The sequence below is a fragment of the Colobus angolensis genome, unplaced genomic scaffold (assembly GCF_000951035.1).
Source record: "Colobus angolensis palliatus isolate OR3802 unplaced genomic scaffold, Cang.pa_1.0 Scaffold179, whole genome shotgun sequence".
Lineage (NCBI taxonomy): Eukaryota > Metazoa > Chordata > Mammalia > Primates > Cercopithecidae > Colobus > Colobus angolensis.
The window spans coordinates 3,958,607-3,971,520 of NW_012114921.1; the positions used below are offsets into that span (position 1 = coordinate 3,958,607).

General features: G+C 40.7%; 1 protein-coding gene across 1 annotated transcript in view; it reads left to right on the forward strand.

The window, feature by feature from the left end:
* The first annotated feature begins 12,500 nt into the window (after positions 1–12,500).
* The window catches only part of TENM4 (teneurin transmembrane protein 4), a 787,916-nt gene continuing 787,502 nt past the window's right edge, over positions 12,501–12,914 (forward strand). The window contains exon 1 of the mRNA XM_011938905.1: positions 12,501–12,643. The gene's annotated coding sequence lies outside the window, so the exon portion shown is untranslated. The remainder of the gene's footprint in view (positions 12,644–12,914) is intronic.

A 12,914-nucleotide genomic window follows, 5' to 3' on the forward strand; every position in this document is an offset into this window, starting at 1 on the left:
CTAAGCAAATATGAAAGAAAAAGAGGCAATTATTAACTCAAGAGAAAACAAAAATTAAAACAATATGGTACATAATAGTACACTACATGGCTTAGTTGAGAGTAATAATTACACACTCATAATAATGACAATACTAACATAAAAATTCTGACATAAGTGCATTGAAGATATAGGGAAAAGGGAAGTATCTATAAAGAGGAAAAAGTTAAATGATCATGATCATCTTCAATAGTAGGAAGTATACTGATAGTTTCTAACAATTAAAGAATCAAGAATATAGTAGAAGCAGAATATTTAGAAATATGGAAATAAAAATGAGAAGAAACAGCTCAAATAGTTAAAATGGTTGCCTCAGGGGAGAGGGAATATTAGGTGTAGTTGGATGGTGAATTGTAGGTCAGTGGACTCTGTTTTGCATTAAATCCTTGTGGGATATTTAGCTTTTAAAATTATGTTAATGAATAACTTTGACAAAAATAAAGTTGAAAAAGAAGTACTGGCATTTTGGGCCTCTAAGTCTTATGCTGAAGAAAGAGGGCTCTAAGGATAGCATTGGAAATAGTAGGCAGAACATTATAGGATCTTCTTGTCTTCCTGAAAAATGAGAGAAAACATAGTAACAATCATCTAGAGATAGAGAGGTCAGGGAGAGAACACTGACCAAATCAGGAGCCCCGAGTTCTAACCTTGATTCCATCATATGTGATCCTTTCAAGCCTCAATTTTCTTATCTATAAAGCAGTATTTCTATTCGATCTTCCTCACAATGCTGTTGTGATGATTACGAAAGATAATAGATGTAAAATGCTTTGTAAATTGTAAAGCACTCCACAGATGTAATGAATTACCATTATTCTACCCACGTATAAGATTGGCAGACAGTTTACTATATTATAATTTATGCCATCTGGCTTATTTTTGTTTTTTTAGCAAATTTTTTCTTATAGCAAAAATAAAATGAATTCCTTATGGAAATGTTTAAATACTAAAGCAAAAAAAAAGAAAAAAGAAACTAAAAATTCATTTTAATCTTATTAAGAAATAACTACTGGTATTATATATTTGGTATATATATATGATTATTTTCCACTGAAATGTATATTATGGCTATTTCCCCAAATTACATATTTTTCTACAGCATCATTTATTATTTGTAATGGAAGAAAGGAGCGACAGATAGAAGACTGATAGGTTAAGTAAAAACTGAGTTATAAGTTTGGTATAAACTCATAGCAAATTTTCTTTTCAAAAAATTACATATATCCTAGCCATTCCAATAAAAAAAGGCTAGAAACAATACCAACCTAGTGGCGATGAGCAACTCCTAGTAACAAGACTGTGGTTTCTAAAAACCATTTCCCATTTAAAAAGAAAGGAGGCAGTCCTGGACAATTTCAAGTCTTGCTCAGGAAAGATATGATGAGCCTAGAACATCTTTTATTTCAGAAAGAAAGAAGGCTATCAAACACTTGAGAATTAATATGAAGATGTTCACCACAGACCAAAGGTGGGACAATTTGGACATCAATATATAAATGAAAATATATTAAACATATTTAAATACATGAGCTCATTACTGATTCATAAAATAGGAACACATACACACACACACACACACACACACACACACACACACATTGCTTGCCTCTGGAAGATTCTAAGGAACCTACTCATTCTTTGGAAATCTGGCAAATAAAATGAAAAAAATCAAACATTTATCCTGTCTTTTTGGGTAACCAAATAGTTCATGAGAGGACGTTTCTTTTTATTGAAGTATTCATGTTAAAAGTAAGGAAGCAATGATAGAATATTCTCAGTTTGCAAACTCTAGTGAGATGATGAATTTAGTAAATGAGCATCAAAGGCTGCTAACAATACAAAGACTTGTGAAAGTACACAGTACAATCTATAAAGCAGTCTTGTAAAAAAAAATTAACTCTGAATTGGATTGAGCCTCTAGAATAAATTACAAGTTTACAGGAAATATAAGACACAGAAGAACATGTTAAACCACACCAGAAGGCTGCAATCAATAACCTGGATTACGGGAAACTCTACAGGACAAACCACCCAATCTCTTTAAAAGTAATGTGCGAGCAGGGAAAAGAATAGATGGCTGAAAACCCAAAGAGACTTAGGAGATAAGTCAACCAATTGTAGCACATGGAGTTTATTTGGATCCTGATGCAAACAAACTAAAAATAGAGAGATTTATGAAACAATCCTTCAAAATAATGGGGGTAGAGAAGGGTGTACATAAAACAAGATTGGACATGAATTGACAATAATTGAAGCTAAATAATTGCTATAATCAATTTATGGTTTTTTTATTTTGGGGGAAATTTTTCATAATACATTAAAGAAAGGTCACAAAAATATTGTGACTGCTTTCCAGATTCATTAAAAATTCTTCTATAACATGATCTATAATGGTTGTACAATACTTCATCATACAATGGTGTACCATAATACATTTGATCATTTAATAGTTTCTTGACATTTAAATTGTTCCCATTTGGCCTCTATTGCTAACACTGATGAAACCCCTTTATATAATTTTGGGGGGGTCCACCCATAATTGTTTTCCTTGAATTAACTTCATTAAATGTAGACATAGATTCCTAGGTCAAAAGCTCCACACAAAAAAAGGTTTTGAGTATATATTGCCATATTAGTTTTTGGAAAGGTTGTACCAATATATATCCATTGGCAGTATAAGTAGAGTTAACTATTCTCTGTATATGTTATTCTTCTTTTATAGTTTTCTCATTTGATAAGCAAAAACAAAACAGAACAACTCAATGTTTTTGTTTCTTGCATTTCTTGGAGTTATTAATTAATGATTTAAATATATGTTTTATGCCTAGTTGTGCTTTTTTTTTAAATTTAATTTTTTTTTTTTTGAAGACAGAGTCTCACTCAGTCGCCCAGGTTGGAGTGCAGTGGTGCGCTCTTGGCTCACTGCAACCATCGCCTCCTGCAGGCGATTCTCCTGCCTCAGCCTCCTTGGTAGCTGGGATTATAGGCACCCGCCACCATGCCTGGGTAATTTTTCTATTTTTAGTAGAGATGGCAATTTATTTGTGCACTTTTTTATTGAAATGTCTTTTTCTTATACATTCATAAGACCTCATTGTACATTAAGAATAGTAGCACATTCTCATGTATGTTTCAAATACTTCCCCCAGAATTTTGTTCTTTTGATTTTTATCTTGGTTTTTAAAATATACATTTTATTTTTTTACGTACTGACATTTTTCTTTACAATATCTTCTTTATCATCTTACATTTTAAAAGGTCTTCCTTCTTCACATCCAAAATCATGTAGATTATCACCTATGTTTTCTTCTTTTCATATTTTCCTTTTTTACATTCAGTGTGAACATTTTGGAATATATACTATAGCTCTCTCCCAATGGTTTGTCAGTTGCCTCAATACATCAATTAAAATGTATACCTTGTGAAACTGATTTGAAACTTCAGTTTCCTCTGGGTTACTTTAATAGTCAACAGATTTGACAGCAATAATGTAATTTAACTTTTGTGAGCAGCTACTATGTGTCTTACCTTAGTTTACTTGCTTGAGATTTATTTAAGTAAATATATCAGAATCTCTGTGATCTCTGTGATTAAATTCATACACTATGTCTATATAATAAAATGGTATGCAACTTAGCATAGCCATTATGAAAAACAGTGTTAAAACAAAAACCTTAAATTTAAAGGAGTTTAATTGAGCAATGAATAATTTGCAAATCGGGCAGGCCCCAGAATCACAGCAGATTCAGAGAGACTCCATAGGTGCCTCACGGTCAGAACAAATTTAAAGACAAAAAAAGGGAAGTGACGTACAGAAATCGGAAGTGAGGTGCAGAAACAGCTGGATTGGTTACAGTTTGGAGTTTGTCTTATTTGAACACAGTTTGTACATTCAGCCGTGTATGAGTGGTTGAAGTGTGACTGCTGGGACTCAGCTATTGTTATAGGCACGTACTCCTCAGTTAGGCTTTCGATCTTGTCCACGTCTTAAGTTACATTCATCCACAAGGACTCAAATATAGAAGTATGGAGCCCTTCTCAGACCATATTTAGTTTGCTTTAACAACAAACTATGGAGGTTTCTCAACAAAACTAAACAGTATGGAGGTTTCGCAACAAAACTAAAAATAGAGCTACCATATAATCCAGCAATCCCACTACTGGGTATTTATCCAAAGAAAAATCAGCATGTCAAAGGAATACCTGCACCCCCATGTGTATTGCAGCACTATTCACAATAGCCAAAACATGAAATCAACCTATCTGTCCATCCACAGATGAACAGGTAAAGAAAATGTGGTATATATACACAATGGAGTACTATTCAGTCATAAAAAAGAATGAAATCCTGTCATTTAGCAGCAATGTGGATGGAATTGGAGATCATTATATTAAGTAAAATAAACCAGGCACAGAAAGACAAATGTCTCATGTTCTCATTCATATGTAGGAGCTAAAAAGGTGATCTCGTGGAAGCAGAGAGTAGAACAATAGTTACTAGAGTCTGGGAAGCATTGGAGGTTGGGGTGAAGAGAGGCTGGTTAATGGATACAAACATACAGTTAGATAGAATCAATAAATTCCAGTGCTTCATAGCACAATAGGGTGGCTATAATAAACCATAATTTTGTGTAGATTTCTTTTCTTTTCTTTTTGAGACTGAGTCTCACTTAGTTGCCCAGACTGGAGTGCAGTGGCATGATCTCAGCTCACTGCATTCTCCACCTCCCTCAAGTGATTCTCCTGCCTCAGCCTCCTGAGTAGCTGGGACTACAGGCACCCACCACCACGCCCAGCTAATTTTTGTATTTTTAGTAGAGATTGGGTTTTGCCATGTTGGCCAGGATGGTCTTCAACTCTTGGCCTCAAGTGATCCACCCTCCTGAGTCTCCCAAAGTGCTGGGCTTACAGGTATGAGCCCCCACACTCAGCCCATTGAGTTTATATTTCAAAATAGCTAGAAGAGAAGATCTGAAATGTTCTCAACACAAATAAATGATAAATGAGGTGATGAATTATCCTAAATACCCTGATTTGATCATCACATATTGTATGCATGTATCAAAATATCACATGTTCTCCATAACTATGTACAATCATTATGAATCGATGAAAAAGTCAAATGTCTTTTAAAAGTATGCAAGTATAAAAAGTAATACACCAATTTCCGAGATATTATACACATATATACACCTATTTATATTGAGATAAATACATCTATTTTCAAGATATATTATACATGAAAAATATAATGTGGAACACAGAACAGGGTACAGGTCCTAATTTGTCCTACAGATTGATAAGGCCTTGAAGTACCGAATTGCAGTCTGATTTGGGAGTAGTAACGAATTGATTTTATAGGGTTGTTGTATGGATTAAATGTATGAATATATGTAAGGCTTTAGGTCAGTGTCTGACACATCATTTACATGACCATCATTAGAATTACCCCACAGAGGCTTTGGTCATTTAGTGGAGGCTCTTTTGTTTATTCTGTCTGTTTCATTCTTGATTACCTCATCCATGGTCCTCTGGACAAATATGCAGATCTAATGAAGGCTGCAGACTTGCAAGACTAAGAAATGGGTGTAATTTACTTTTGCAGAAGACTAGCACCTGTCACCTGATGCATGAAAAAGGCAAATTCACATGAGTGGCAAGGAAGTCTGTTAGGCAAATGATGGGAAGATATAGGACAAAAAATTGGCGCATCCCTTTTGGAGAGTATCACATGGCATTAAGCATGCAGGAGACTGCTTTAGGAGAGCTCTTTTTAAGGAGACCAGCCCTCAGAAAGAAACATTACGCAAGCAATGTCAGCTGATACAGTGCCTCTCTGTTGTGAGAGTGGGGCCTGACCTAATCAGGGGATGCTTCCACCACGGAGTTTTGCCATCTCGTTACCTTTGACCACAACAGATGCTGCTGTTTTCTGATCAGTGTATTCCCTGCTCTCTGGGATCAAATGTGAGTGGAGGAGTACAATCTGACATCAGAACCATTACAGGCTCATCTGAATTTGAGCCCCACTGCCCAAGCCATATGCCCTCAAAGGCAGAAAGTATACCGTTGGCATGGAGATAGAGTAAATTTGTGTAAAATACCGCCTATCAACAGTGCATAGGTATATATATATGCTTGCAGGCATTCCACTGCTTAACAAGTATGGGAGCCCACATTCATTCATTCATTTTAGAAATATTTACTGAACACTTAACTTTGTGGCAAGCACTGTGCTAGGTGCTGAGGATCACAAAAGTGAACAAGACACTCCTGGTCACTCCACTTATGAAACTTACATTGATTGCAGTTGGGCAGATGTTAAAAGTAAAAGGAATGCAGAAACAAGTAACTGCAGCTTGTAAAATATGCAATGAAGGAAATAAACAGGGTGCAACCATGAAGAGTAACGGACAAGAGTAGCCATACCATAAAATGTATTGCCGTTCATGCAGAGCTCACTTCACTGCTATTATTATTATTATTATTATTATTATTAGAGATGGAGTTTCGTTCTTGTTGCCCAGGCTGTAGTGCAACGGCACAATCTCGGATCACCACAACCTCCACCTCCCAGGTTCAAGAGATTCTCCTGCCTCAGCCTCCCGAGTAGCTGGGATTACAGGCATGGGCCACCACACCTGGCTAATTTTGTATTTTTAGTAGAGATGGTGTTTCTCCATGTTGGTCAGGTTAGTCTCAAACTCCTGACCTCAGGTGATCCACCTCAACCTCCCAAATTGCTGGGATTACAGACCTGAGCCACCGCGCCCGGCGCACTGCTGGTATTATTAATTGTATCTGTCCATCCATCCATCCATCCATCCAACACAGTGTGGTAGCTAAGAGTAATCCAAGGTGGACTTTGGCCTTGCCATTTATTAGTTATGTGACTGTATAATTTGCTTAACTTCTCAGTTTTCTGACCCATGGATTAGGGACAATAATTTTATCTACCACAAAGTATAGCATTACAATTTAAATAAGATAGTGCTGTTTGCTCAACCCCTGGCACATCACTCAATGCATGCTAGCTATTGTTGTTATTACCATTCATTTCTTCACTCAGTGAAAAAATATTTACTAAGAACCTGTAAGTGCCAATATTTTGCTAAACATTTCAGGATGAGGGGTGAAATGGAGGACAAACTCTAATCATTTCCCTAAAAGTGAGTATGTATGGTGAACCCAAGCAGAGGCTTTCCCCTTATTTTCTGTGAGATAATCCAAAAGTCATTGTTTATCACCAAATCCCCAAACACTAGCTTCTAATTCCTATAAGACAGAAAGACAACTCACAGGTTAGACAAACCTCGCAGAAAGACAGCTCACGGATTAAATGGAGTCAGTCAGACAGAAAATCACCACCAGTCTCACCTCATGGCTTTTAAAAATGGGGCTGTGCTGAGAAAGGCAAGTGGCTTGGGAGTTCTGGAAAGCTGGATTCTGATTCTGATTTGGCTGAGCCAGAACCTCACAAGCCTCAATGTGCTCACTCTCCCTCTCTAGTTATCACAACAATTCTATGTGATAACACACCGTGGAAGCTCCGGCGCCACACAGAAGGCTCTCTAAGAATGTCTTTTATTCCTTCTTTTAGTTCTAGCCCCTGCTCTGACTCTTTGTTTGAACCTCTCTGGGTCCCTCTTCCTCTTGGCTCACACTGGAAGTAGGATTCCAGCAGGGGTGGGTACAAGGATTGAGTCTATCAACAGATGTGGAGGCCCTTTGAAAAGGTGAAAGGACCATGCTGTGTAAGGTGTTATTATTATTAGGTTGGGGAAATTACCCACAGGGTAAATATTTCTGTGAGATGAAAAATCAGAGATGCAGATGGAACCTTACGAGGGAACTATTTACAGCAACCTTTCCAAAGACCGAGACTATCCTCTGGCAGGCACTTTTCTCACCCTCTAATTATGGAAGTTTCATGGCGTTTATCAGTAGGTGTCCAAATCCTAAGTAACCAACTTGCATATTTGATGTGGTGTCAGACAACAGGCATGAGGCATTGCCTCTTGCTCCTCAGTGTCTTCTTGCTTTGAAGTACTTACTCCCTGAAACAATTTTCTAGTAACTGCTGGACTCTGAAGGGAAGGATTTTTTGCAAATAAATACATTTGCTAATTAAAACTTGCCCTTTAAAGACTCACATTTTCTTGACCCCACTGTATGTTTTCTTTTCCTTATAACATATCACAGAATCAAGAAGGGCAACGCAAACATCTTTAATATGTACAGTTTCAACAGCTCTCATAATGTATCTGCCTCCATAAGAATGCCCTCTCCTCCTCTCCAGCCCAGCTAAGAATTTCCCCTGATTTGCTAAATGCCTCCTTATTTCACTCTCAAAGATAAATCTCAAAACGCACTTACTCTTCAGGAGGAGTGGAAAGGGTGGATTGAAAAGGGATAAAGTCGGGGGGTGGGGGGAATGATCATAGCCATGTCTTTGTGTTTTTTTAATGGCAGCTTTAAAAAGTTTTTATAATGGAATAATGAATGTTTACAGTAGGAAGATTATAAAATACCAGAAAAAGTATAAAGAAGAAAATACATATTACTCATAACCCCATCACCCAGAGGAAAACACAGTTAATATTTGGCATTTTTTTCAGACTTTTTTGCAAGAGGGTTTTTATGTAGCTAATAATTTTGAATTCTCTTTTAAAATATTATATATGCCAATACTAACTTTTTTATGGCATGAAAAACTGCAAAAACACTTTCAAGTAGCTGCATAATATTCCAACAAAAGCTGTCCTCCAATTTACTTATTTTATTTGACCATTTAGGCTGCTTCCATTTTTTTCCCATTATTACAATAATGTACTGTCATTATATCCAATCTCCTGTTTTTCTGGGTAATACAGAAAAACAGATAGTGCTGGCTATTTGGAGGTCTTAGGCTGAATTTTACAACTAGTGTTTCCTATGGCACAGAGCAGCCATATAGGAGAATCTCAGGTTAGCTATAGAGTTAGATTATAACATGGTAGCAACTGATCTTTTTTTCCCCCTCTAAAATTCTCCCTGAATTCTACTTCCTCCTGAATACTTTTGACATTGCAGTGAGTAAGTACCACCTTCCATTGAGATATCCAAGCTTGAAAACTGAGTGTCACTTTGGGCTTCTCCTTGCTAACCCCATCCAATCAGAAACCAAAATCATCCTTAATCTCTCTCAAATCTCTCCTCCCTTATCTGGCTTCACTGCAACTGCCTTAGTTTACCTAAATGACCTACTTATTCCTGCCTCTAGTCTTCCTAAGTCACTCCAGTTAATCCATTTCTCTACACTGCTGCCAAATTATCTTTTAAAAACACACTTAAGATCACATCCTTCCTCTTCTTAAAAACCTTCATTAATTGTCTACCCTACTTCTACCCCAGTACCTGAACTTTCAGGATGTTTGGATCCTTAGCCTCCTTCAGGCCCTATCAAAATCCGATCCTAGACTCTAGGACTCCTCTAGACTCCTCCAAGACCCTCCCTGAATATGCTCAACTCTGCTATGAGTATCTCATGCTTTTGTCCATGTCATCATACTGTTACCTGTACCTAAAAAGCATCTCCCCTCTTTTCATGGTCTAGCTAATTCCTTGCCTTCAAAACTCAGCTTGAGGCCAGGTATGGTGGCTCACACCTGTAATCCCAGCACTCTGGGAGGCCTAGGCCAGAGGATTGATGGTAGTTGAGACCAGCCTGGGAAACACAGTGAGACCTCATCTGTAAAACAAACAAACAAAATTAGTTTGGTGTGGTGTGGTGTCACGTGCCTGTGGTCCCAGCTACTCAAGAGGCTGAGATGGGAGGATCACTTGAGCTCAGGATGTTGAGGCTTCAGTGAACCAAGATGGTACCACTGCACTCCAGCCTGGGTGGCAGAGGGAGAAACTGTCTCAAAACAAAACAAAAAACAACAAATTCTCAGCTTGAATGTCACCTCCTATGGGAAATCTTCCCTTACTCCCAACAATTCCATTGGGCATCCTTCATGATTAGATTCAGGTTATTCGTGTCTACCAGGAATATCACAGAAGTGATATGCCCTTCCAGTGTACTATATCAGGGGTCACATGATGTCTATTTGTCACATTCCTGGTAATACTGATTTTAATCACTCAACATGGAGTCTTTCAGGTTTTCTATTGAAAAGCTACTATTTTCTCCTTTGAAATTAATCAGTATCATGTGGGCAGATACTTTGAAACTATATATATTTTTTGTTTCTCAACATACTTTAACCTACTTTTACCCACTACTTTTAGCATCTGGGTCTCATTTTTCTCACTGGTCAAATGAAATGCATAGACTGAAAGTGGTTTGCAAAATTATCACTCTCAAAGATCCCTTTCTTATACTCCCTGTCTTGGATCTCCTGTAATGAAAGAAGTTGTCCACCAAACCAATGTTACTCCTTCAGGTACATGTGTCTCATTTTCTCAGTATACATTCATAAAACATGCCTACTGAACTGTAAGCTCGGAAAACAAGGCCCGTTTGCCTCACCACTGAATGCCGAGACCTATCACAGCACCTGCCACAAAGTAGGTGGTCAACAAATATTTGTTGAAGGACTAAATCTAACTGCCAATCACAGCTGATGCCCAGCATTTGATGTCTGCAGTGAGGACACAAAGTTGATAAATGCTATTCAAACGCAGAGACTCAACATTTTAGTTAATCTCAGAGGCTTTGTCACTGGTCACTGTACACTTATCATAAAGATTTTAAAAATAGATTAGACAGATTGTGTGGAAACTTCCCACCCACCCCAACCCATCCCTGCCTTTCTGAGATGCCCTAGTTATGAGATGTTGAAGGGGCATTCCAGCACCCCACGTTTATAATCTGTGATGCCTTTATAATCAGCATATGGCAACTGGCTAGACAGTCTCCTCACCACACAGAAGAGTTTTCAAAATAGCCTACCCCTCCTTTCACATTTATGTGAAATTAGCATTGTCACATTTCCTCCTTCATTAACTACTTTAGATCAGAGAGACACAGTGTAGCAGAAGATCATGAAGGAAGTTGTCTTAAAGAAGGAAACTAACGTAAATTAAGCGTCTCATATACACCCAGTGCTTTCTTTCCATTTGTTCTCTCTTTTAATCCTCACCATAACTGGTGAAGTCGGTATCATCCATTTTATAGATGAGAAAACTGAAGCCGGGTAAGGGGAAATGGCTTGCACTAAGTCCTACAGCCAGCAGGCAGCAGGGCTGGAGTGGGAATTCCTCCAGTCTCTTCCCCAAAGCCCTTCCAAGTTGCCACTCAGTCAAACTACCACTCTCATCACATAAAAATGCCCTTCTCTTGGAAATGTGCTTGCCATCACGATCCAGACATTCGAGGGACAGAAATCTCTTGGACTGCAATCACTGCTATTTTTTAAGTGATTGTTATCACGACTCAGTAGCTGTTACCATGGTTTTGGGGAAGTTGTCCGAGGAAGGAGGGTCTTTCTTTGGGCATCTTGCATGCCTGAGGAAGGAACTCAAGATCTTAGCTCTTAATTACCTCTGATTGTGCTGCAGTAGCAACTTGAAAGAGACCGTCCCTAGAAAAGTGCTGGGGTGGGGGGTGTGGAGTAACATCCAGCGGGCAGGCAGAAGGGAGGCCGTAGGCCCCAGAGAGACCTAGGGAAAGGCGAAGAGGAGGGAGAGGAGACCAGACCCTGCTACGGGGACCCTGGAGAGAATGTCAAAGGAGGAGGAAAGAGAACAAAAGGCAAGAGGAGAGGAAGTACAAGGAAGTCCAGAAAGGAAAAGAGAAAGTTTCAGAAAGGGGGAGAGAAAGCAAGCAAGGAGGGTAAAAGAAGAAAGAGATCAAGAAAGATACCGAACTGAGAGACTCGGAGAACTCGAGAAAGCAAAGGAGGTAAAAGGAGAGAAGATGGAGAAGGCGGCGGAGAGGAAGGGGGAAGGAGAGAGAGGAACCGAGACTGGGGTGAGGGAGCGGCCGCGCGTGGCCCCCGGAGAGGCGCCCATCACCTGCGTGGCGCCCCCCGGCGCCGGAGGGCAGCCCTGCTCCCAGCGCCCGTGCGCCGCGCCGCTTGCCGGCCTCATAGGATTGGCTCCCGCCTCCCATTCATGTAACCTGCGTGTGCGTGTGCGTGTGTGTGTGTCTCTCTCTCTCGCTCGCCCTCTCTTTCTGTGTGTAAGAGAGCGAGGGTGGGGGACGGAGGCAGGCAGGCGAGCAGGCAGGGAGGGGAAGAGAAGGGAAGCTATTAAACACACACACACACTCACACACGCGCGCGCACACCCGCCCCAACCCCCCAGAAGCCTCGGGATTGCAGCTGTTTCATGTGGGGCAGCAGTGCTGGCAGGGACGCCGGCCGGGAGCGGCCGGGAGCGGGAGCCGGGCGTGCGCGCGCGGCTGGAGGCTCGCTGGGGCTCCGCTCCCCGCGGGAGCTATTGTTGGTCTCGCTGGAGCTGAGCGCAGAGCCCGGACCTACTCCTTCCTGGGCGCCCTGCTCCGGCTCGCGGAGCAGTGGAGTCGCGCCGCCGAGAGAGAGCGGAGCCACCGGCGCGGCGCCTTGCCTCCCTGCCGCCCTCCTCCCGGCTTCCCCGGCGGTAGCAGCCTGCAGCCACGGTAAGGCGGCGTGATCCGCTCTACGGAAAAGCGCCTTGGGGACCGCGGCGACGCCTCGCCAGCTCCATCGTCCTCTGCACTGCTGGCCCGGGCAGGGTTCGGATAGCTCGCCCGGCTGCCGAGGGCTCCGGGAGATGTTTGCCTGCTCCCCTGGCCCGAGAGGAGGGAGGCTAGGGCGCGGGTGGTCGAGGGGCAAGCTGGTCTGGAGCCCCGAGCCGCCGCAGCCCCCGGAGCCCGCCGCGGACTGGAGCCTGGGAGCAAGGGCTGGGGG